The sequence below is a fragment of the Pipra filicauda genome, unplaced genomic scaffold, assembly GCF_003945595.2.
Source record: "Pipra filicauda isolate LSUMZ 115617 unplaced genomic scaffold, ASM394559v2 scaffold71_size5581439_pilon, whole genome shotgun sequence".
Classification (NCBI taxonomy): Eukaryota; Metazoa; Chordata; class Aves; order Passeriformes; family Pipridae; genus Pipra; species Pipra filicauda.
This window is the reverse complement of record NW_024104887.1, coordinates 2,481,036-2,504,944: the sequence shown is the minus strand read 5'-3', so window position 1 is coordinate 2,504,944 and position 23,909 is coordinate 2,481,036. Positions and strand designations below refer to the sequence as shown.

Genomic DNA, 23,909 nt, shown 5'->3' with positions numbered 1-23,909 from the left:
TTGCAGGAGCTCTTTTATGAAGCTGCAAAAGCATTAAGTTAAATCACTTATGGTACTTAAATCTCTCTCCATTCTGGAGGAAAGTGAGCACCTGACAAAACATCTTCACAAACATCCTGTGGGATACATCCACGGGCAGGGAAACAGCACTAGGGAGCAGAATGAATTCCTACAAATGCTTCTTAACAGACCCCAACAAATACTTGGAAACCTTTGAAATGCTAGCTTGAGATCCAACAGGAGATCTATGGCAGATGTCCCTCTGCCTTCTTCCTAAAATCCCAGCAAGGACATCAGTGAGCAGGTCTGGTCCCTCCTCCGAAGGCCCTTCACACCACTGGGCTCTGTCAGGGCAGCCCCAAGCACAGCAGCAGAAATGCACCCAGCAACCCCCCCAAAATGAGGAGTCTGTTCAGTCTGTTTTACAGCCCAGTGCACAGCCTTTCTGAGGCTGCTGACTTCTCTCTGTTCAATCAGCACAGCACAAAAATTATACTCGTAAGTGGAATAACTTCAAAGAACCAATTTAGGTTGTTCCACACCAAACCTCTGGCATCACACTATGACCAGCGTCTTGGTATTGCATTTCCACAGGTTTTAGGTTTTCTGAATCTTTCAACAGACTCCCAGAACACAGCCAGGGTTTCCATCTAACTGACCAGCCCTGTGAGCATCTGCCTTTACATAAACAAATGTAAAAGAATAGAGATTTCTCGCCTGCGAGTAAATCTGCAATTTGCCTGTGCTGGACTAAAGGTGTTAATGGTTGCCAACACCCACCTGCTTTCCTCCATGGAGCTGAGGCCTCTCTGCCTTCATTATTCCCTTTGGCACTGAGGAAAACTTTGCATCCCTTTGCACTAAATCCAGTGACCACAACTCAACCTCATGCAAACTGAGGTCAAACAACAGGACCTAAGCCCATAAACACCGTCAGGCTTGGCTTCACAGCTGTGCTGCAGTGGAGTGGCAGTGATCTCCCTCGGCTCAAATGTTAGACCACGTCTGTCCATGCCTCCTGACCACCTTTCTACATCTTCTTTCCCTCTGAGAACTTCAAATTCACCACTGAAATAATCGACTAACACGGAAAACCACCCACCTCTGGAAGCAGAAGGGAAGAAAACCCACACAACAAGCTGGCCTGAGGATGAAGAGACTTAGACACAAAGAAACAGCCCAGAAAAACCTGAATGTTACCAAGAAGCAGAAGCAGCAGCTGCCAGCATTGATGCAGAAGGATGAAAAGGCTGAAAACCTCCTCAAAGGCTCCTTACAGCTGCCTGCAGGTGCAGGTACAAGATTAGCAAAGGACAAGCTGGTTTTCAGCATCATTACAGCAAACACTGCTAAAGCTGCAGGTGGGTTGACACTCACCCCCCAAGGGTTTGGATGGAGGTCCTTGGACTGACAGCTCAGCTGTGACACAGCCCAGCTGCTCCCAGGATGGCACGTGCACTTACACACACCCTCAGACATGCGTGCACACAAAATTAACCAAACAGCTCCCATCCCACCAGCACATCATCACCAACTGCTCTCCACAGGGATCACATCGGGTGCACCAACGAAGTTTCCAGGAGGGAGGAAAACCCGACAGCCTGCAAGAAGAATGCACAGCAGCTCAACCAGAAATCCACTTCACACTGAGGCAAACACGTCCCTTCTCTCTCACACCAAAAGGCATCCTTCAAAGTAAAATTACCAGCTCTTCTGCTGTGCTTATAATGTCATGAGAGCTGTCTGCTCCCTGCTGGGATAACCACTCCGTGTGTGTGCCTCTGTCCAAGCCACTCTCCCAAGCACTGACAAGGCAGCAAAACTTCACCAGCCACCTCCAGCTCCTCTGGCCACCACAGAATGCACTCGATGGCTGCAGGAGGATTTTAGACCACCAGGATGCCGTGGCACTTGGAACTTATGCCTCTGGCACTGGTGAAAAGGGAGACCAAAGACAGACAGATCCTCTCAACAAGACAAATAGCTGTACCTCAGGCAAAGAGAGAGGCAGGCAAGAAGGAGCTTATTGTCTTCCTTAATCTCCTTCTCTGAGAGTTCACTGCAGAGGCTTAAGGACGGTCTCACCCCTGGAAACACTCCCTGAGCTGTTTGCATCTGAGCCACGGACAAGGCAGGTCTGCCCTCGAGGTAACTGCTAACACAAAGCTGCAGCTCTTCCTGGCAGCTGAATTCAAAGGGGACTGTGGGGAGCAAAGAAGCAGTAGGAAAACACCCAGAGTAAAACACTTTATAAAGACCCATCAGTTACAAACCCCTGGTTTCAGGCTAAGGATTTCACCCTGCTCCAGCTGGGATTCACTGGTGAGGTATCATTCACCCTCTGCTCTGTGACAGCACAAATCCCAGAGAGGTTATACACTTCACATGGATTTCTGAGCCCCTGGGAACACTCCTTCCCACCCCACTGCAAGCGTGGTAGTAAAGTCAGTAACAACTGAGCTCCCAAGGATGGATCTGTGTGCAGCCACCACTGGATCTGCTCCACAGAGGAGCACTGACCATGGCCAAGGCAACTTCACTGCCACTCTGTTTTTAAACAACCAGAGCTCTGTGAAGTCATTAACTCATACAAACACTTCACATCTGTTTAGGGAGCTCCATTTTTACAAGCATTCACACATGAAAAGCAATCACTGAGTGCATTCAAGAAGAGGTGAAATCAAGAGAGGAAGAACCTTCTGCCATAAATAGTGGAACACTTCTTGTATTTTGTGCCATGCAGCCTTTTAAATCCTGTTACCTGAAACATCTGCATCTTCACTTTAAATACCTTGCTTCCCCATACTGCTCCTGTATTTTTCAGAAAGTCAAAGCCAGCTGGAGCATTCGTGGTCTGCCCAGGGAGACACCAGTCCAGCTAAAAATTTGGACTCTTTCCCCTGCCTCCCCACCCTTCTCTCCTCCCCTTGCTACACCTTGACTTTCAGACAGTAAGTTTTAGTCAGGGTCTGTTACTGATTCTGTCTTTGTACAGCACCAGCACCATTTCCCAGTATGAACCATCAACACCAGAAATGCAAAATTCTGCTTGTACAGGGGCTGGTCCAAAGCTCACTGGAAAGACATCTCAGACATCTCTCTCTTCAATGGCATGTGGACCAGAGCCATGACAATGAACAGAAAAGCACAATTTGCAAAGCTGACTATTTGGGAAATACAATCATGCAAAAACATGATCTTCCAGCAGAATGTCTTTTCACTTTCTAACAGACAAAAAAAATGTGTGTGCACACGTATATGTATGTTTTTATCACGTGTTTTTGGCATAGGAAGCATTTTGATGCCATGGTGACGGGTGCTTCTTGCAAACCCTTCACATAATAGACACAGATAAACCTGAAGCCAATTAGGAAAGCAACACTGCTGTGCTTACACGATCCACAGCTACTCTGAAAGGGACAAAAATTTAACTCCTATGAAAAAGATCAAAACAAAAACCCAGATCCATTGTTGAACAGATTAATGAGACTCCTGGAAAGCTCATCAGGGATTGGGTTCAATCTCTGCTGCTGTTATAAGCATAAGCCCTGTACAGCAGTAACAAAAGACTTGCCTAAGTCCCATGCTCTTTATTTACTCTGCAATGAGGCTCTGCTTGGGCTCACAGTATTTAACATACACACTCTTCATTAAGGTGACAGGGACAAGAGGAAGGATTTGGCTGAAATTTATACTGCAGCAAAACAAAACTCTTGATGGCCCTTTTTATAAGGGTAGGACTGCCAGGATGGGAGAGAACAGAAACCCAGTGCCAGCATCACTTCTCCTGACCCAGCAGAGTTTGGGCATGATGCTGTGCAGGGACCTAACCCATGTACAGCAAGAGCCAGTCCTTCCCCAGGGAGGTGACAGCCAGGTCAAGGAGAGAGGGGAGCTTGGGATGCCTGCATGCAAGGCAAGGAAAACCACACTGCACTGGCAGGAGCGAGCCTGGAGCTGACAGGGCATCAACCAGCCTGAGCTGGTTGCCCAATCCTGGCCCAGCAGCAACAAGGCACAGATGGAATTAGGGCAGGAAGGCTCCTGCTCACCAGTGCAGCAAAGGTACAGCCATGGAAGACAAGCCACAGACGACCCCAGAGTGGTTCCCTGCAGCTGCAGGGACTGGATGTGCCACCAGCTCCTGGGAGAGGCTGCGGGGACGTGCTGTGGCTTAATGGCACCAGGGGGAGAAGTCTCTGCGGGAGCGCTGGCAGGTAAATGGAGCTTGGGAATGACATCCTGCTGAGAAGCAGCATCCTGCACCCCTCGTTGGGCGTCAGTCACGCGCTCCCCAAAAACCCCCGAATTAGAATTAAACACGACGCTGCCGCCTCCGCACCAGAAATTATTCATTCCATAAAAAGCATTTTCCTGCATCTCTCTCATGACTCTTCCATTCCTCTCCAGGCCCCCTCACTCCTCTCCTGCAGAGGAGTCATTTGATGAAGGAACTTTTCTCACTGCAGCATTCTGCAAAGTTGGGGCTTTCTCTGCAGAAGGGTTAAATGAGTCTATCCCTGCAGGGATGGATGATGCCAGAGGAAAGGGCAAACCCCCAGTTAGACTGGTGACAGCGAGGGGAAGGGGATTCTTCCCATTGCAACAGAGCATCACATCCACTTGCTGAAGGCAGAGGGAATCCCACCACCTCCTTCCAATGTGATTTTACCATATCATTCTTCAAGATGTGCAGATTAGAACTAAATAAGTATCTCAACACATGCCTCGTGTGGTTAAGTCTTATTAAAGCTAAGCAAGCACTTAGGAGCACATCCTGCTTCGGGAAGCACTGCTGGATGGGGTCTGTGCTCTGCTCACAAGGGGGCTTCACATGAACTCAAGGTTTTCCAGGCACAGCTCAGGAATCTGGGCAGGAATAGAGATGGTGGTGAATGGTCTTACATATAGCAAGATCTAAAGATGGGGCCAGGGAGCATGTGGAGCCAGCAGGATGCTGCTCAGTGTGCCCTGAGAGCCCCAGGATTCAGAACCAGTTGCAAGTCTGGGACAGGTAAGAGTCACTTTGTTTTTTCAAGCAATTACCCTGCATTTCTTTATGCCTAGTCTAGCAGAGGGATCACCACTGTATAAGCAGTCAAGCAGTAGTGTAGAAGTCCCTACTGGGAGCCAAGTTTTAACTCCTGGCTGTCATCACTTCATCACACAGAGTCAGACACGTTAACCCCACCTTGCTGCTTCTCCACAAACCAGGGCCAGCAAATTCTCATGCTGGGACTGGGAGGACTGAGCCACCACTAAACATCTCACAGGTCCTTGCAGATCTCACTCACTCCCACTGGTGCTTGCACCAAGTGCCACGCTGTCATCTTCCACTGCTCAAACTCCCCATGTCCATAAATCAACTGCAGTACTTGCATCTCCTGCAATGTTTAACTGGGACAAATGCCACTGTACACTCTGCTGGAGCACTGCTGGTGAAGAGTGTACAGAGCTATAACACCAACCAAAAGGTTTAAAGTGGTAATTCATCAGCTACAATAATAAATAATACATACACTTTCAAGTGTTTGCTCATTTCCTGGATGTCTCCCATAAATACCTATCCAGTAAAACACACTTTGAACAGAGACACCTGTATCTTTTCCCTTCTGAGCTAACTCCGTGCCATTTACTTAAAATAGAAAATTCTGCAGGAGAAAGGCAGGTTGAAAGGTAACAGAATTTTGGAAGTAGTCTGAGCACTCAAATGTGCTTTAAACAACAAATACTTAATATAACTGTTTAAACTTTCCTCAATCTTACCTTATTTTATGGACAAAGCTCAGACACCTGTTTTAATCCCTTCAGTCAGTCAGGCTGCTGGCCCACAGCCTTCATCAGCAAATATCACATGTGATGCTCACTGCTCAGGCTGCACTCCTGCCAGGGCAAACCTTGGGAATTCAGCCTCATGGAAATCAGCACCAAGATAAAAGCCTGGCCTCGAAAACACAGCCCAGGCAGCCTTCACTGAAGCACAGGAACTTTGCTTTTAATGCAGATGGAACTTCTAGTTCAGGCTTTTGAAACAGTGTGTTGTGTTAAAAAATAATAATAATAATAAAGGAATCACTGCAAATCTCCTCCAGAAAAGGAAACTGGAGTTGTCAAAACAGCTGGACTGCTCTCCACAGCCTTCAGCATTTGCTTAAAGGGGCTGGAAAAGGTCAGTGTCATTTGGCTCTTTGCAAGTTTAAATGAGTTTCAGCCTTTTGGGGGGAGATGGCCACTCTGACAGGGGTTAATTTACAATACTGAGGCCCAGGGCACTGCAAGACAGCCCAGCACAGGCAGCTGGTGCCAAAAGCTCTGGTCACCACTGCTGTCCTCCCAGGGAAGCTCCTCGGGTGACACCGGTCCCACACGGGCTCTGCACCACAGTCGAGTCTCCTCCACCACAGCCCGGGGACACTCAGCCATAATCCCCCATCCCACCAGGGCTGAACGCACTTTTAAGCTACATATTTAGGGAGGGAGGTGCAAAAAGAACCTACCTTAATATTCCAGCTGGCACCTAATCCCTTAAACTCTCGTGGAGAGGTGCTTTTCATTTCCAAAGAAAAGCGAGTTAATGTTCTTGCCAGTGCTGTTAATCAGAGCAGCAAAGCCTCTTTTCATCGTGCAGGGCCCAGGTGACTGTTTCCAAGGGATTAGCTGTTACCACATTTAGTCCAGTAAAGGGTTTATCTCAGCCATGTTCACAAAGGCTGACTATGAAGACGTTTGCCAGCTGAATTCCCGGGAACTGACACCTGGAGCAGCCCCAGGGCTCGGAGCACACCCGGGAAAGGCATGAAATGGTAATTGGTAGGAGCAGGGAGTTTTTCACCTGTCTCCAGCACGAGAAGCCAGGGCAAGAGACAGCTCTTTTTGAGGGATACAGCCACCACCAGCTGCCAGCCCAGGGATGAGAGGAAGGTGAGGGAGCAGGAGGGGTGAGGGAGCCGGGGGCAAGAGAGGGAGGATTTTCAAAGCCCCCCCAGGGCAGGCACCAAGTCTCTTGTCAGTCTGTGCTAATGGTCACAGCAGCTGCCACACAGACATGTGGTTGCCAAACCCATGGAATGTATCCCAGAGAGCCTCCAAAGTTGCACGGGGTGAAACCACTGGACTTGTGCCACCCACTTTAATCTGGAGCTCAGTCAGGCTCTGCTAAGCACTGCAAGCCAAGCCCAGGACTAAAGGAGGCACCTTAAGTGTCTGAGCCACCCTGAAGATTTCAGAGCAGACCACCAGTCAGCCATCCAGGCTCTTCTCAAACCTTCCAGCCAATAAAGAGGAACCATATCTGAAAAATCTGGGGTTTGTGCACCACAGTTCCCTCTGGCATTGATCAAACATTTCGATTCCTAACTTGTCCTTGCTTCAACCTCTTGAGCAACTACTCAGGTTCACATTAGTGCCAAGGACAAACACTGAAGCTTTGGGACTGCTTCCTAAACTCTTCAGCAGACTAGAGGGGAATTCATATTTTCCCTCTTGCTCATCGAGAAAGCAGGCTGGGGTGGGGCTGGAAAGTCTTACAAAGCCCTGGGCACCCAAGAATAAGAAATTCCACTCTGATTCTGCCTTCCCTGCTCCCCCAGCTTTGCAGGGGCTCTGCTGGCATCTCACACCAGCTGGCAGAGCAGTCACTGCCAACATCGTGCCAACACGGCTGCCTGTGCCCTGGACAGAGCTTTTCTAATACCAGTGCTAAGTGGTATTAGAACAAGAAATATCAGAAAAGAAAGCTGGAAGCAGAATGCCTGAAGATATCAGTGAGCAGGACATCACCAGGCATTTAGAAGAATGACAAAGGCCATTTTCCCAAAGAGAGGGGGGAAATAAAGGAGAAATGAGACTGAAGATCGAAAACAATTTCCTAGTGTTTGGCACACTCTAAAATTAGTGCTGTAATAGATCTCATCAGCCAGCATTTATTTTCCATTCTAAAGACAAGAATTCAAATAAGCTGCAGCAAGAGAAGCACTTGCTTAGCTGAACAGCCAACCTCTAACTCAGGCAGCAGCACAAACCTGGCTGCTCCACTCCTGCTGGATCTTGCTCAGGCTTTTTGTAAGTGACAACTCAAGTTGGAGACCTGTTTCGTTTGACCACATTACAATCCCAACATTACAGAGGTGAAAGAGCCTCTGGAGCAGGAAAGGCCAGGCTGCCCATGGCAGGGCAGCTCCAGGGATTTGCTGTGTTCATGAAACTAAGAGACAGCTGAAGGAAATCCCAAAGTTACCCAGCCTGGAGAGGACCTGAGGCCACAGGTTACACACCATGCTTTGGGAAACTCCTGCTGTTAACTGTCCTGATGGCTCTCACTCCTGCTTTTCCCAGGGAACAATTGCTGCTCACCTGGCTCATACCCAGGCAGGGAGTCCCCAGGAGCTCCAACATTTTGCTGTGGCTGCCCAGGGGGAAAAGGGCTGGGCTCAAACTCTGTCCCTGCACATGGGTCTCCAGAGCCCAGGAGGATGTGCTGGTACACATCAGCACCCCAATTTCACAGAATATTCTCAGTTGGAAGGGATCCACAAGGATCATTGAGTCCAACTCAAGTCTGAACCCACAACATTGGTGTTACAAGCACCACGCTCTAACCAACTGAGCTCACCTCAGCTGTGCTGATCTGCACCTCTCCAGGACCAGGCCCACCAAGGTCTGGCACAAACAGAGGTTTCTAATTCCAAAAGCAAGCAGCAAATCACGACAGGCTTGATCTTGCAACTCTCACACTTACACTCCCTCTTTCAAGCACGCACATACATGGAAAGGTATCCAGCCCACCACGGGGCTGTGGAGCACCAGGGACACACAGCAATGCCTGGGGAGCTGTGGGAAGGACCCCGAGCTCGTCCAGGAGCAGTGATGGGAGCACTGATGTGACTCAACCACTGCTCTTTCAAAGTTTCAGAACAAATCCCCGCTGGCAGAGGAGAACTGGCAGCATCACTCGGCTATGAGGTGTCAGAGATATTTCAGGCAGCCAGATATTCCCATGTAGAAACCCAGAAAAAGTCCCCTCCTCACTCCCCCAGCTGCCTCTCTTTGCATTACTGCTGACATGGATGTGACTCACTAGAGTTGGGTTTATATTAAACTCCTGAAACAGATTGTTTGGCTGTTATGTAAAGCCAGTAAATGTTAAAACACCAGAATAAATCAGCCAGGCAGTTACCATAGCCAGCTCTTCAGAGACATCCAAGAGAACTATTTTTTTATAAAAGGGAGAGTTGGCAAGAGATGAGGGGAAAATAATAATATTAATAATACTATTATTAATAATAAAATCACAGCAGCCTTTCAGCAGAGGGGGAGCTGTGCCAGTGGCTGCAGTGTCCTCACTGCTCCCAGTGTCCTGCCCAGCTATTTACAGGCAAGTGCCCCAAATTCTGCTCTGCATAGGTGAAGTTCTGCAGCATCACCTGCACAAGACACAAGCTCTGTGGCAGCAGAACTGGCTCCCTTTCCATGACACCTGAAACAGCAATGAGACCTCAGGAGAGATCAGTATGAAAGCACTGATGCTGAGCTTAGGACTTCAGCCATATCATGCTTTAAAATGAAATCAACTCAAAGCCAGGCATGAAGGTGCTACTTCCCATCCTGTCACTGGGAAGGAGGATCTGCTTTAGGAGCTGCCCCTCTCCCAGGGAGCAGAGGGCATCTGCCACCCAGAGAACAGTCTCCTGCTCACAGTGACATCAGCAAGCCAGCACAGGAACAGATTTTAAAATTTGCAAACACAAGTGTTTTTACCAGAAACCTGACTCCAGGTTTATAAACAGAACACAGGCCAAAGGATTAGTCAGAAAAATTATCTGGCGAATAATCTGCAAGGATAAGCAAAACCAGAGCATATCACCATCTGCTCACAGATACCTCCTAAGGCAGAAATGAGGAACCTTCAAATTAAACCCTGCGCTGATGACCAAGCCATCGTGCTTAAAATGCTCCTGTAGCTACATTAGAAACGAAGAAATGGAACAAGGTAGAAGTTAGGAACCCAAACCTTAGTTTTAATGTAAAGCTTGTTAGCTGAGCTGCCACTTGCACGGGCCACGTGGCTCAGCCCAACACCCCACTCAGCTTCAGGGCCTGCCCAAGTGCCCCATTCCACATCATACCCAAGAGCAGCTGCAGCTGTGGGTCCCTGTGCACATGAGCTCCTCAGTTTGCACACCACTGAGCACATCTGGACAGGCACATCTGGGCAGGGGACAGTGCCCAGCCCGGCCTGTGGCACTGGCAGAGCACAAGCTCCATTTCCAACTGCCCCGGATACGAGGCTGCAGAGCATCATAATCACAGCACTGAAACGAAGCAGAAGAGATCTCTGAGCTCTGTTTAATTAAATATAGTCTGGGAAAGTCTCTGCTTTTGTTAAACACTGCCTCAAAAAGAACAGGGCTGAGTAATACACCAATGGGGGGAAACACACTCTTTAGCTACAAGGTGTTATTATTATAGGCTTAATATCAAAATGGCTTGTTCAGCTTATTAGCCTGGAGCAAACGCTCCCAGCCTTGGCAAGACTTGGATATTACAGTTCTGCATTACACACCTACACAAGCACTCCAGGCTTGTATGGAAGGGAGTCTCCTGTCTGCAGAGGCAAGGCTTTGATTTGCACCAGATTTCCATGGCCCAGCAAAACAGCTGACAAAAGAGTGTGTGTGCTGTGATAAGCACCAACAGGGAGCAGGGCCTGTGCTGCAGCAAGGCCAGGGAAACCAGTGGTGGGAATAGATCTCCTTGACTGGGGCCAGCAGCATTAATGGGTGGCTGAAGGAACTCCAGGCATGGACAACACAGGCACAGGCCATCAGGGAAACACTGCACAGGTGTCCTGGATACTGGGGGTGCCTTAACCAGCACCACATGTTCAACACCTTACACCCTGCTTAAACTCAGGCTACTGGTTTTCTCCTGCAGAACAGAGGTGATCACCTACCAACACGCAGGTAAAAGGTTTGGGAGCAGAGGGTTAAGCAGCATTGGTGCCTCTGTCTTGGGGGATCCAGCCCCACCAAGAAGCCCCAAGCCCCCTGCCAAGGCGCTGCTGCCCCCAGCACCCACTCACCTGCCCACAGGTGCAGCCAGCCCCAAGATGACCCCCCCCATCTCAAACACACAAGCCATTCCAAATAATAAATGTAACAACCCAAGACTCCCAAGAAACCATGATGTTTAAGGCTCATTTTTGAGTATTAGGTGAAGAAGAAACTCTCACTTCTCAAGTTGAAAAACAAACCCTTTCTCTGTCTTTTATTTGCTAATGTGTTCATTGTATTCTGATCTCATTTTTTGTGCATAATGTTTTGCCCATCTGTTTGATTAAAAAAGAATCCAACCACCCAGCTTCATTAAGCTAATTAGATGCATTCAGCCATTGGTTAATATTCTGAAGTACTTTACAATTATTCTCCCCAGTTATTTAATCTCCTCTGAGGATTTTAATTTTCTGTACTACACTCTTTATTAGCCAGCACTCAAGTCAGACTGCATTTGCCCACTCCTTACCCACATAAAAAACATCCCACCAACTCCTTCACTGGTTTGTGATCCAGGACATGGAGATAAATTTGCACCTTGATCTGACACTTCAGCTCACCCTGAGCTCAAAACATCATCCTTCCTCTGTGCAGAGGGTTCAACACTGCCTGCCTGGAGACCACGGGAGGACGAGGAAGTGTTAAAGGGAGCACCACAAATTCTGTGTCAGAGATTTCTCTCTTCCATATTCAAGGCCCATGCAAACTTTTAAAGGGAAAAACAGCCTCAGAAAGGCTCACGACCACACCCCAAGATGGACCATCCTCAAGGATGAAAACCACTGCCCCATGGTAGACCCCAAGGTCAGCAGGAAGCCAACACAGATGCTCTGTACAGTGCTACAGAACAGGAAAGAAGGGGGCAAGGGAAGAAACTGCCTTCTTCTACTTGTCTCTGCAATCCCAGCCCAGCCTCTGTCACCTGGATTTAGAGAGAACAGACAGTATTCATTCTCTCGGTGTAAAATGTGGTTACACTTGCAAGAAATAACTTGATTTAACTAAAGGAGGAAGAAATTTAGAGGTTGATGAAGCTGTGATTTGACATGGGCTGACCTGGGGCCTGAGGAGAACCTTAATGACACATCCTTCAGGCCAGCCTGTTCTCCTTGGTTCACACTGTAATTATCTTTCCCTTTTTGACATCCAGGCAGAGAGCCTGGACCACTCTCGAAAATTTGGCCAGGTTATTTCAACTTTTCAATAGCCTGGCAACAGCACCAATTAATAGAGAGCTCACTGTCCCACTGTGCTCTAAGGCACACTGAAAGGCAAGCCTTGGCTCAGAGAGCTTAGAATCAAAGCAGGCTTTAAAAAGATAGCTTAAATGTTGTAGTGTAACCTGGCAGGCAGGCAAACACCACACAGCTGCTTGCTCAGTAAAATTTGTGGGTTGAGATTAAAACAGTTTAATAGGACAGAAAAAGAAGATAAAATAATTAGAACATACAGAACAAGTGATGCAGTTCTATTGCTCAGACCTGCTGATGGATGGCCAGCCAGCTTCCCCTTCAGTTGCTGTACAGCAGGTGAGGTGGGATGATGAGCTCCCCAGCTCTTGTGAAATCTTATTCCAGCTAGAATGAAGAGCCAAAAGCTCTGCAGCCCTCCAGAGAGGGGAGGATGTGGGGTCAGGCCTCATTTCCAACAAGTTCTGCCTCCCTGAGCACGTGGCCTTCCCCTGGGGGGACAGTCAAAACGAAAGGGAGAGCACCAAAGGCCTGGTCTGAGGTCCTGGGAAACACAAAACAGGCTGCTCTTTTGCATCTCACATCACCAGCAGCTTTTCTTTATCTTGGATTTAGGAGGAAATTGAAACTGCCAAGGACTAACTCAGGCTGCTCCTAAAGTGCCACCAAGGAGCTGGTGAGTTCTGCAGTGCCCGTCACCAGCTGTGCCCAAATCAAGGGACAAACAGGGCTGGGAAATTAATGCCATCAGTCAAACTTGAGAGCAGTGCTGGCTTTCAGCCAGGGGTCACTCCAGATGTGCTCCATGTCCTGCATCTTGGGCTTTGGCTGCTTTACATGCTGCTTTCCTCACTCCTGTCCCCATCAGGGGACCTCTGCTGAAAGGGTCTCGGGTCCCAGCAGGAAAAACACAAGGCTGCAGATTTTCAAAGAGACAAACCCAGTGCTTCAATTCCCTGAATTCCCTTTATTCAGGCTGAATCCACTGCCTGCCACAGATCCCAACCACCTTCCTGAATACCAGTTCAGAGAAACTGGGCAGCAGCCACGGGAGGGGGAAGCACCATCCCACCCCCCCGTTTGGGAAGAAGGAGCAGCTCCACAGGGAATGTCCCCCAGTAACCCAGCAGGGCAACAGGGAGGTGGGTGGTCCCACTCCCTACTCCTGAGGAACAGTGTCACCCAGTCAGTCTGTGCCAAAGCTGGTAACGGCAGGAGCAGCCCCACAGCATTATGTGAACTAGGGATTTACATCCTCCAGCGAAGCCACCAACACCCCCAAACCCACAAATCCCTTCAGTGGTCTCTTCCTGGAATCAGCCAAGGCACCAGACAATACAGGGCCAGGAGAACGATGCTACTGCCTGGGAGGGACCTGCAGCAGTACACAAACACAATGCATAAGGGACACCTACCCTGGAATTTGCTCCTCTCACTCCCAAACTTCCTTTCTGCTTCCCCTAAGATGATTTCTGCAGCTAAATGAACACATTGGAGCAGAAATTTTATTCTTAATTTGTCCCTTGGGTGTTTCGCTGACCCTACCAAGAACTATATTTAAATGTGCAATTTCCTGGCTAGACTTATTTGCAGTCCCTTCCCTCCTGGCTGCCTGTGCAAGTCTGGCCCAGAATCCAATTAGCTACTACCACCCTTTAAATCAACGGAATTAAACTCAAACAAGAAAAATAAAATTAAGGATTTTAATTACATCATTCTTATTATATGTCTAAATACTTACAATTCCCATGCTCACTGGGAGGTGGGCTTGAAAGGCTAGAAAATGACAATTTTCCAAGCAGACAAAATTGTAGCCAGAACAAACAGTTTGACAGGAGAGAGACTCTACCCACCCTAATCCCCAGAGCAGGTTTGGTTTAATGCACTGCAGAGATGGATGTAGGACCTCCCTGGCACCGTGGAAGGAGCAGCTGCTTCCCAGCACCTGTGAAAGGCAGGACAAGCCCAAAGACTTCCAGCTTCACACACGAAGGAGCAGCTGCAGTTTGTCTGGTTTTAATGAGAGGAACCTTCTTTCATCAGCATCACCCTCCCCAGTGCCTGGGAGTCGTTCCCACTGCAGCTTCCAGAGGAGGCCAAAGCAAAGGGAGTGGTTTGACTCAGAGTTTGCTGGTGTCACACTTACTCCAGCTGGTCACAATGACATCCAACAGCCCCAGCTGTGCACAGGAACAAGGCAAGGAGGATGTGGATTCCCAAGGCCATGTAGCCCAGGTTCTCACCACGACAGAGGGCTGTTTCACTCCTTTCCCTGTCACATCCTTTAAGGCTCCAGGTTTTTCAGATCAGATTCCCAACAGAGTGATGCTGTGGCTGTTCAGACTTAACAGTGACCTCAAGATCTTTAGAGTCCCTTCTGGGCAGGCTTCTCTCCACCTCCTCCTGCTCCCAGCCTGTGCTCCAGCCTTGGCTTCCTGCCTGCCTCCAGGAGCTGCTCAGCTGATCCCCACAAAGCCTTTGGCTCTGGTGAACCTGCCCAGGACTGTCCAGCAGGGGATGGGGCTGTGCAGGGCAGGAAGAGCCAGGCACTGTGGGGTGGGAAGACATCAGGAAAGCTGATGTGTTATTTCACTCAGACTTCCCAACTGCCAACACTGCTCAGCTTGGGAGATACCAGGGCCACAGAGAGGTTCAGAGGAGGTCGAGGTCTTTAGAATAGCCAAGTTGCTGCTGGAAATGGTGCTTCTCAGTGTCAGCAAGTAAGGAGTGGCTGGGATGACTTTGCTGCAAGGTATTAACTGTCCAGGCTGGCTTCAGCTGCCAGCAGGAGGTCAGTCCATCCCAAACCTGTACCTGCTTCTGAAGAAGACAGGGACTTCACTCAGGCCCTTCAGGAGCCACATCTGCCATGAAATCAGGTTACTGCAGAAATTCCACATATGAACTAAACTTTTATGACAGTGTTGGACAGCTCAGCCTCCTGGGGAGTGGAGTAGGAAGGGGCTTAGTCTGAGTCACAGGCTTCTTGCCAAGAAAGAACAAGAACTGCAGAGGCTTTAATTCACAGGACATAACACTGGAAGGGACAGCTTCAGGAATGCTCAGCTCAGGACACCTGCATGGTGGGACAGGGATTCTCTACAGGAGTGAGCACAGCCAAAATAAACGTATTAAAGCACAATGATGCTCTTTCTTCATTGACTCCCCCAGTCCCATGCCCTTCTTTTAGAGGGGAACAGATAGATGTGGACAGGGCTGTCGGACATTTTTGCAGAAAGCCATCAGTTAGGAAAAGCAAATTCCCCAGGAATGAAGAACTCTGAGCCATCTTGCCCTTCTTTTGCATGCAGCCACACTGACAACTTGCAAAGACACTCTGCTCCCCTCACATCCTAGAAACCAGTTTGATGGTGAAGTGTCAGCACATTTCTAGGTTAGTAAAAGCTGGGGCATGAGAGGAGAGAGTCTGATTGTCTTAGACAAAGAGATTGGAATAGATTTCACAGCAGGAAAAGGTTTCAGGGCAAGGAAAAATTTATTCATGCCTAAAGAGCATGGAATATTAAAGACTCCGGGTTTCCTTTCCTCCACAAGACCTTAGTGGAATGAGACTCTAAGCACTTCACAGTAACCACAAAACACCCTCAAGGAATCCAGGTGGTTTTATCCAGCTCCCAGTAAAAACTCAAAAATCCCTTGGCATTGCAGCCATGGCATCAGCAGGAGGCTGGTGCACCCACTGCAAGCAGCAAACAAGGTGAGCAGCCTCAGCCCTGAGAGCCAGGGACCTTTCTGGGGATGAAGGGGCTTCCCCAGGGATGCTGGGCAGGCACTGAATCAAAGGCAGCCCAGGAATATGCTGCTCTGGAGTCAAATGAGACATCACTTTAGTTAACAAACTGCTCTTTGCATCCCCAGAGAATCTGCCAATTTTTTGACTCACATCTGGAGGTTTATTTTCCATTGCTGTGGTGCTTCAGGCCCTGCTATCACCTGGGCCTGATGCTGCACACAGAAAACAGTGGTCCCTGCTGTGAAGTTTATGTTCTTAACAGCAGAAACAATGAGGAAAGGAGGTAGATGCTTGGAGGAGCACCAGGAAAGCTGTACTGGTTTTGCTCATTCACTCCTTTGGTGGCTGGGAGGATGTGCCACAGAACAACTGATTCCCACAGGTGGGACAATCTCATATTGCCCTCTTGCATCTGTGATAGTCATTCTGGATGGCAGACAGATACTGTGGCATTCAAGTGGAGCACAGCCACTTCTCAGCTCCTTGGAAACAGCAAACTCTGAAAATTAACCAAAAATGCCAGTCCTGTTCTGCAGTTTGACTTAAATCAATCTATCTGGCATTAAGGAATGGACTCACAGCAATTGCTATGAATAAACCATGCCTTTTACTATTGCTTCAAGGCAAATTACAAGCACTGCTCACATCAAACTGCATGAGAAAGGACAAAGCAGAAGCCTGCATAGACTGTGGAAGCATGTTGGAAGGGATGCCTGATCTCTGTAACATGGAAGTGCACATTAGCAACACAGCCTGATCTGCCAGCTGAGAACACTGAAGTTCATGACCACAACCATGGGACAAAGGCAGGCTGGGCCAGAGGATCTTATTCCCACCATTCCAACAAATCACACCGTGCTCACACAGTGACCCCACACCTTGAAGCAGAGGCACACATTACTGTTCCCTCTGCACTCAGCAAAGGTTGGCCTGACAAGCTGCACTGGGACATCTTCCACTTTTCCAGGCCCAACTCTCAGCCTGGGGATGAGGTGCTGACACAGAAAGGGAAAAAGACTCATCTCAGGTCTGTTTTACACTCTGCCTCACAGAGCTGGCAGCCTCAGATATCATTAACCTTTGTCAGTCAAGCTACCTGACAGCTACAGAAAGGTCAATCCAGACTTCAGCATCAAAGCACCTCATCAGTAAGAGGTCAGCAGAAGAATCTCTTGTCCTCACACTCCCACTTGAAGCAGGTACATCTTTAGTACAAGCAGACCCAAGCCCTTGATTCCAGCACAAATAATATCCTAGAACAGCACAACCCAGACACCATTATCAAAATGAGGTGTTAGGAAGTGTCAAAATTAAGACTTGACTCATTTAAGTGTTTGGCTTATGCATGTGTAGTGTAATAATTTGTCACAGAAACACTACACCAGGTCCTGCTGCCTTTCAAGTATCTTGATTTCTTTGGCACAGGACTACCATCTGTGTCACCAGTATCCAAACCCAGTTCTCTCTCCTTCCCTTCCCAGTTTTCCCACACTGATCTGTAACCATTGATAAAAGACAGGGAAGGAAGCTCTGAAGCAGCAGAATACACTTTTCCAAGGCAGCACTCAACTCCCTTGAGGGGCAAATTCATCCTTTTTCTTTCATGTTACCATCAACCCCTTTTCACACACTGCAGGAAGGAAGCCTCCTTCCACAGTGGAGCTGATTCATTCCTCAGAGCACATCCATCCCAGGCTCCTAATGAAGAGGCAGCTCACACATCTGCCAGCTTCTTGTCCCCAGCAGGCAGAGCCCCATGTGCTGGGCTGGAATGAGGGGAAGGGAGGCTCTGGCAGCAGACACCCAGCATGAAACAACAGCTACAGATCCTCTTCTAGCAGGAGTCCCTTTGAGCATCCCAAATTCTCCCCAAGAGACCACATCAGAGCAGCAGAGAAGACTAAGACCCCCAGCTGCATCCAGCACAGGAGGTCCAGAGGCAGGAGAAAAGCTCCAGTAAAGCCTGCATGCTGCCAGTACCATGGAGAGGAAGCACAAAGGCAGGAGGTAGTTTAGAGTAGCTTGACAGAGCTGGTGCAGCAGCAGGAGCTGGTAATTAGAGCCAGACTCAGGTAGGTACATGAATGTACTCTGCAAAGCTGTGCTGGCTTGGTTTTTAACTACTGCTGCCTGATTCCTTCAGCTTCATCTACTGTAGATGTGACAGCCTGCAGCTGTGGGCTGCAGGGGGCTGTGCCCATGCTATTTGTATACAGCAAATCCATCCTCACCAGCTCTTTTGTGGTTTTGGGACTTGCATCTATCCCATAAAATAGAATAAACAGAAACCTGAACTACCACCCAGACTGGGGGAAGAAGAGACAGACACTCAGGATAAAGTCCCTCATGAGAGCAAAATACTCTTTGAGTTAATAAGCACAGCACACAATAGCAGAGCAAAACCAAGACACACTGCAGGGTGGATGGTCCAAGCTTTGCTGCACTCACAGGGCTGCAAGATAAAACTGTGAATATTCTCTGCAGCAGAGGGACAGCTGAGGAACACAAGGCACCTGACTCAGAGCATTGCTCCAGCACAGGACCAAACTGTCAAAGACTGGCACTACAGTCCAGGTCACCAGGGCAGGATGATCTCATGTCCCTTGGTATGACTGATTCACACTCTCACCACAGTCCCATCACTCACAAATCCAACACTAACACGTCCTCAGAAGGCATTATTTAGCCTGGGCTTCCTCAGCACTTCTTTATTCCTCCTTTTCCCACCCCAACTGAGCCCCTAGTTTAACACCCATGCTAAGCACTCAATTTTTGGGTCTATCTGTGAATTGGAGCTCCAACTTACCAAGGAAATCTGTAGCCAGAGGAAACAACTGAATGAGTCTTAATTTAACATCCTTCTTATCAAATTCCTTCTCCAGTTGAAAGCTTCATGGGTCTGTAGGACTTCCTTCTGCATAACATAACATGAGTTCAACAGCCATGCCAGAAATCTTTGTAGAATGAGAATGCCAGAGTTAAGACTTTTTTTTCCTCTGAAGCTGAAGAAAATGTTATCTGCACAGCTGTTCAAAGTCACAAGTCTTGCCTTGAAGTTTCCTCATGGGAACAGGGACCTAACATCCCTCCAAAACGTGTCATTAATGCTCTGTCCTCACAAGGTCACAAAATCACAGCGTCACTTGGCTGAGAAAAACAATCAGCACACCCCAGAAACGTTCAAGGGATATTGCACAGGAACTGTAGCCCTCGGGGAGTCACTCTCTTCCTCCCTCCTTGGCACACAGCTCTGTGCTCGTGACTGTTTAACACAGACCACTCTGCCCCATCTCTGCTCTGCAGCAAGGACTCCCACCAAAATCCCAGGCTCTGCTGCCAGCTGAAAAGGATAGGACACAGTCCTCACTTATACTGGTGTGAGTGGAAACTACTGGAGACAGGGAAATGCAGAAGGATCAAAAAAAGTGAGGCAATGACTTTGGCTCTGCTGACCTCAGGGGAGCAGTTGCCACTCAGCACCAACACCAGCACAAATTAAAGCTGAACTTTTCTGCTTGTCCAAGGCATACACATGGCTGCTCTGCAGAGAGCACAGCAACAGGAAAAAGGGGAAGGATATCTCTATCTCAGAAAGACACATAGTCAAGTGCTGCTCCAGCAGACAGTGGCACATCACAGCCTCGCTGTTTACATTACACCAGAATAATTAGAGCAGTCACTGTTAACTAGCTAACAACTTCACCATCAGCTCTCTGAACAATGCTGAAGAATTAATCACAACATTTCACAGCCTTCCCCAAACACAGCCACCACTCTGCAGAAACACTGAAGCCACCCCAGAGACGAGCAGCCTAAATTAATCCCACATGGATTCGGCTAAAAGGAACTACAACTATTTCAGCAGCACTCGCCCTAAAATTATGCCTGCCCAGGGCAGCAACCCAAAAGAAACAAGCCCTCAACAAACCACACCTTATCCAAGGCATGACTCAGCTTGTGCACTGGGTGACATCAAGAAATAAAATACAGGGGTTCATACTCAGCCAGGTTCACTCTCTAAACCAGCAGGTTTGTGGGACATGCAGCTCCCAGCTGCCATGGGACAGCCTTCCCTTTCAGCTGCAAGCCTCAGCCCACTGAGAAACTGTGTCCTCAAAAGGATTTGACCTTCCAGGAAAACTTCCCTATCCAGGGACACCAGCACATAAAAGCAAAAACCAAAAATTTCCCCACTGTCGTGTACTTGACACTTTTGTGTAACATTTGTGCTTCTCCCTCTGTTTCTATCCATATCACTTGTGTCAAAAATATAAAATAAACTTAATTGCTAATATATAGAATCTGTATGAATATATAATAAAACTGAAGACTGCAATGAAACAGGAAAATGTTTCTAAAGACTTAAACCAGTAGAAAAAGTGACCAACAAATCCAGTCTGCAAATTCCTTAGCAAGTTAGACCTGCAAGTTCTGCAGTCTTTGACTGCACCTCAACATTAATGATGAAGTCTATAAAATTTTTTTCTGTGATTAAAGACTCAATCCTAAAAGTCACCAACTGTGGCCAGCTACACAAGCCTGGGAAACATCCGAGTTTCTGAAGAGCTGGAACATGTGTACTCACACCTCACCCACCACCACAAATCTGCAGCCACCCTCCCACACATCCGTGACAGTCGCTGCAGCTTCTTCCCACCATTGTCTTTCAAATTAGTATCCTACTCCAGTTTATCAGTTATCAGGATTTCTTCTCTTTAGAAGTTTTCAGATCTTTTTCCCCAACCATGCTAAGCTTAACCACTGTGTTAATTAAAACAACACGCCTGACCACATGCCATTATTTGGTATCCTTCATTCACCTGCTGTACCTGATACTTTGCTGCTTTATCCATCACGAACGACACTAACCAACCCTCAGCTCTGCCACGGTGGCTGCATTGTGTCAACAACTGCTCTGTACACTTCAATCATTCCCACTGCTTTTACAGCCAGCCACGCACATTCCTTTTCCAACCACATATTTTCTGGTGACTGGGTCACCTCCCTGCACGTTGGATGTTTGCTTCTCAAAGCAAGTGACATCCCGTGCCAAAAAACAAGACTGAAAATCAGAGAAGAAACCATGAAGAGACAGACGTAAGAGGAGGAATTTTGATGAGGGTTACTGTATACCTAGTTGTCCCCAGAGGTGTCTGCTTTGCTACCTTATAAGACACAAGCCAATAACACTTTATGTCATGCCAAGTTTATACTGGGCTTTTACACTGACTGCTTTCATCCCAGAGATGAAGGGGTAAGTTGCCCCCTCACTATTTCTCAGCTTCCCTCCCTCTCCACCTGCCAAACTGCAGCAGTGGCGGGGCTGAGTAGCAGCATCTGCCAGAGGCTCTGCAGAAGTCTCCCCCACCCCAAGTTAAAGGTAAAAACCCACTCAAAAGCCCTGTTTGCCCACCCTCCTTCACACTCGGGTGCCAGGAGAGCTCCTACTTCAGCCTGATGCTGCCCAAAGCTGGGCTCTGCCGCTGACCTCACCCAAACCGTGTTCCCTCCCACCTTTCTCATACTTGATGAGCTTAACACTGCCTGCTCAGCATCCACAGGACCTGGAGCCAAGGGAGATCTCCCACATAAGCAGAACCTGCCTCCCCTACACCCAGTGTCTGTCAGTGCTTTGAGCAGCTGAACAGACCCCTGGACATTCCACCTGCCCATCATCCACCTGAGCTTTAGGGCAGTAACAGGTATCCTCCCTCCAGGCATCTTCCCAAGGCAGAGGAATTGCACATATTGATTTCAGACACTACCCAACTGACTTCCACAGCTCCAGCACTGACAAAATCCTCACACTGAGCTCCCCACCAGGTTGGCACACCCGGATTTGCATCAGATTTATCCTCTCTGCCCCTCAGCCAGGCAGATACCTCCTCTGGAGACCCAAACCATCCTGCTAGAAGCCATCCAGCACCCTCAGCCTTTTCCTGAAGCTTCTTAAAAAAGAAGCAATGACCCTATAAAGGCTCTTCTAAGGTCCACCTTGACACAGAACAGAAGACTCGGCTTTCAGACGCGACTGTTCTTTCCACAGTTTGTGACAGGCTGCCACAAATACAGGGTTAATACACCTTTCAGTAACTTCAGGGAACAACTATCAGCAAAAAGAGATGCAGTAGCCTGGCAAGCAGACCCTTGGCTGAAGGACAGTGACACACTCAGCATTGTGGCACCTCTTCATGCCCAGCCAAGGTTTAAACCACGGAAGTGCTTGTGGTGACCACTGCCTAAGCACTGCTTCTTCCTCCAGCAAACAGAACACTGCAACATTATCCTTCCAGACATCTCCTCTGCTGCATCCTCAGAGCATTCCCACTGCAGCCACACCACAAGAGCCCATAAGGGAAGAGAAATCCCACAATCCCTTCCCAGCAAAAGAAAAGCTGGGCCTTGAACGTCTGGTTAGTGCCAGGACAATTAATTGTATCAGGCAAAGACATTTAGGGCTTAATGAACACATTAATTAAGGAGCACAGGGCAGCAGCACAGGCTTTGGAAGCCATGGCAGAAGTACAGCACCACACAAGCTGTGTGGGGTGATGGGGCACCTCACTGCTCTCTGGGGCAATGCCAGGACAGGTGAGGTCACCTTGCAGCTCTGCTCCAGAAGCAGCTCTGGATGAGCAGCTCTGCCCACCCTCGCTGGGCCAGGAGTTGCCCTGGGAGCACCCACACATACCCCACTCCAACTCACAAGACATATCATAAAACCAAGAGGAAATAACTGGAGACAGCTCCAGATTGAAGGCACTCGATGCCAGGGAACAGAGCTTCCTCAAAAAAAGAGGAAAACCATCAGGACTCCGTGGCCCAGCACCTACTGTGACTTAAAGCCCAATCTTCATACCATGTCAAACCATGACATGCCTGAACTCCTCGCTGGAATGATAAGAGCCTGGTGCTTACGCTCCTGGTTGCTAAGATCTGTTCTTCTCCAGGAAAAAGCCAGGGGAGCAAGCCCAGGGAAGCAATTTATTGCTCTGCCTGGAGATTAATCCCATTCACAACCAGGCACCTCAGCCTGAGCACAGGGTGCAGCACAGCAACGTGTTGGAGCACTGCCCCAGCACACTGGCTTTGGTTCTTCTCTTCAAGCAACTGAGATAAGGGCTCTCTGCTTGCCTTATCCACTTTCAAAAGCAACACTTCAAAGCCATCCCATGTCAACCCCCAGGACAAACTGAGGCTGCCAGAGAGGCCTCACATGGAGGAAGTTAACACATGATGGGATGCACTGTAAGCTTAACGTGGATCCTCAGACTGTCGTAAATAGACAAGCAGCAGTTTCCTATTGAACAAAACCTTCTTCATTAAGTTACAACTACAACAGAACGGCAATTTTACCTTTAACAGAGCAGCTGAATAAAGTGGTATCTCTGCAGGATCAGCAGTTTTCCTCGCTCACAGCACACAGGCCTTTGGGAGCTGCAGGTTATGGTCCCTCAGAGCCAAGGTGAGCAGAGAGGAAGATAAGCCCCTCTCGTGCCAGCCTGGCTGCCAGGTGTGTGCTCCGAGACACGGCCAGGGCAGGACGGCTCAGACCAAGGCACTGATCCTTGAGAAAACCCAAACTTTGAGGAGCTCAGACTGATCCCAAGGGCAGCAAGGAGCCTTAGGAAGCCGCAACAAACCCGCACGGAGCTGGCCGCACTTCTTACCTTCTCCTCTGCCCCCTCTAGAAAAGGGCGAGAGACGGCTCGTGTGATGAGTAAACCGCTCAAAATCCCAGTTTTCAGAAGGATTTTTACCCCCCTCCCATTTATTTCTGAGCTCGGTAAAAGCAACCCCTCCGGAGCCGCGGCTGCCGGGGCGCATCGCCACCTCCCCGGCCCCGCTGCGGCGGCGGCTCCCGCAGCCCGCGGGATGCGGCGGCTGCCCGAGCTCACCCGCCACCCACCCCCG

At 48.7% G+C, this 23,909-nt stretch overlaps 1 protein-coding gene across 2 annotated transcripts in view; it reads right to left on the bottom strand.

The window, feature by feature from the left end:
* Positions 1-23,909, bottom strand: part of CAMKK1 (calcium/calmodulin dependent protein kinase kinase 1) — a 92,961-nt gene that overhangs the window by 68,780 nt on the left and 272 nt on the right. The gene's annotated exons all lie outside the window — the stretch shown is intronic.